This window comes from Panthera onca, chromosome B3 (genome assembly GCF_046562875.1).
Source record: "Panthera onca isolate mPanOnc1 chromosome B3, mPanOnc1 haplotype 2, whole genome shotgun sequence".
Classification (NCBI taxonomy): domain Eukaryota; kingdom Metazoa; phylum Chordata; class Mammalia; order Carnivora; family Felidae; genus Panthera; species Panthera onca.
Window position 1 is genome coordinate 119,554,808 of NC_138344.1, and position 2,514 is coordinate 119,557,321.

The window sequence follows — 2,514 nt, forward strand, 5'->3', positions numbered from 1 at the left end:
TCTAGATCTTGTTACTGTGATGGGGAAATACCCCAGGGTGCCAGGAAATCCCTGCCCAGGCAGGGAGCTGACTTCCCGGTTAGTATCCCAGGGATGCTAAGCCCAGCCCCTGCAGCCAATCAGCAGTGGAGCTGCCTCAAACTGACAAGCAAAACGGAGCCCAACAAAAGCAGCTGGAACTTGAACAAACAGATTTGGGTGAGGCTGGGAGGGGAGTCAGGCCTGGCGTCATCCAGGCTCTGGGCCAGGCTGTTGTCATGGTGATAGCCAGCCAGTTTACCAGCCGGCAGCTGAGCCAGTTTTCTGAGGGGGAAGCCTAAGGAGGGGGGCTGGGGTGCCCAAGGGGGCTGCGCTTCTCCAAGTAATGGAAACCCACAGAGAAGGCACGGCCACTTCCAGAGAGTAGTGCCTTGTCACAGGAGCTGGTGGGCGGCCTGGGGAACAGTGGGCTCAGAGAGGCTGGCCAGCCCGGGAGGGAGGGAAGTGGCCACTGAGCGAGCAAAGAGGCCTCTGGAAAGGCTGAAAGGCTGGAAGGCTTTCAGGGCAGAGAGGATTTGCAGCTGTGTTAGCTTTCTTGGCAAAACATGAATTGAAGTAGATCACAGAGTTCTTTAAAACAACAAAACAAAACAAAACAAAACAACAACAACAACGCACAGAGGCCAGTGGATGAGAGGGAGTCTTTGGGAATCTCAGAAGTAGAACATGAAAATGTCTTATGTCCCTCTCCAGGAGCCCTTTTTCTTTTTCCTTTTCTTTTCTTTTCTTTTCTTTTCTTTTCTTTTCTTTTCTTTTCTCTTCTCTTCTCTTCCTTTCTTTTCTTTTCTTTTCCTTTTCTTCTCTTCTCTTTTTCTTTTCTTTTCTTCTCTTTTCTCTCTTTTCTTTTTCCTTCCCTTCCCTTCTCTTCCCTTCCCTTCCCCCCCTTCTCTCCCCTCCTTTTCCCTCCCTTCCCTCCCCTCCCTCCTCCCTTCTCTCCTCCTCTCCTCCCCCTCTTCTCCCCTCTTTTCTTTTTTGCTGATGTCCACAAGTCAAGTAATTTCTTGGAGGCCCAAGAGGAACAAACAGCATTCAGCATAAAACAAAATGTTAGAAAACATGTGCTTTGCAGGGCGGGGCCTACCAGGTATTTGTGTCCACGAGGGTAGGTTACTTTCGGGTGAGGAATAGACACCCTCCTGCCCTCAGAGCATTGCAGATGTGGCTGATGTGTCACACTCGGGTCATTAGGTGGCAGAAGGAGAGGCTTGTCTCACTCAGTGTTCTGGCCCATGAATGTCTGGATATTAATAGTCTGACACTTGACACACACAAAAAATAGACACTCTGGCTAATGTGCAATATTAGCAAAACAAATACAGTGGGGGAAGGAATCCCAGTACGTCCTCCAGAAATCTTGCCGCAAAAGTGTCTCCCGCACCAGAGGACAGACACTGTATGATCCTCTTGCACGCGGTTCCCAGAGCAGTCACGCTTATAGAGACCGAAAGTAGAAAGGTGGTTTCAGGGGCTGGAGAAGGGGAGGAGGGTGTTAGCGTTTAATGGGTATGGAGTTTCAGTTTGGGAAAATGAAAAGAGCTCTGGAGATGGACGGTGGCGATGGCCGCACAGCCATGGGAACGTGCTTAATGCTGCTGGACTGTGCACCTGAAAATGATTAAAACGGTGAATTCTGTGTCACGCATATTTTACCGCAGTTTTAAGAAAAGTGTCAAAGACTGTCTTCTTGTTGTAGCGGGAGACGGTGGCATTTGAAGGCTGACTCACCTCTCTGAGCCTCAGCTGTGTCCTCATAAAGAGGACTTATGTCTTCCTGTAGCCCTTAAGGAAGAATGGATGTGAAAGCACTTGGTGAACTGAAATGCACCACAAGAACGTGAAATATGGTTAAGATATTATTTCAAAACTCATTGTGAAGGCACCCAAGTGTCGGGGGGAAAGTTGAAGCTGAAATGGGGGAACTTTGGAGGAAACTAAGGAAAGTATTATATTTGGCCATCAGAGGAACTGGAAAACGCCCCAATGCCTTAGGAGAGCAGGAGAGAATTTGGGGCTCCTTCTCAGGGACCAGAAGGGTAGGACCGACTTGGGCTATCCCAGCGATTTAAAAATACTTCTCCCTTTTGCTTCGCCTAAATTGAGAAACAAGTTAAGCCCACCCATCAAGAGGAAATGAAAGGCAACAATGTCAAAACATCACCTCTCGAATTTCATGAAGGGAAATGGTACCGTTACAACACGATGCTGGGTCAAAGTTTATGAGACCTGGAACCCAAGTGTGCTGGGGGGACTCAAGTCACCACGGGTCTCCTTTACTGTTAGGTTCATGAAAAGCAGCTTAGAGTAATTAAGTCCAAGCAACTTTTTTTCTGCTTAAAGAAAACGTCATTCACCACCACCACCACCAGCTGTTAGGTTAGCATAGATCAGCGTGTGCCAAGCACTAAAGTAAATGAGGTACACACCTTACCTTTTCATTTCTTATAGCAACCGTGCAAGGTAAATCTTTTTCGTGGA

General features: G+C 48.1%; 1 non-coding gene across 1 annotated transcript; it reads left to right on the forward strand.

Annotated features, from left to right (window-relative positions):
- The first annotated feature begins 1,174 nt into the window (after positions 1-1,174).
- Positions 1,175-1,299, forward strand: LOC132670649 (small nucleolar RNA SNORA17). Its single transcript, XR_009606869.1, has one exon. It is a non-coding gene; the product is annotated as a small nucleolar RNA SNORA17 (small nucleolar RNA).
- The last annotated feature ends 1,215 nt before the right edge of the window (positions 1,300-2,514 follow it).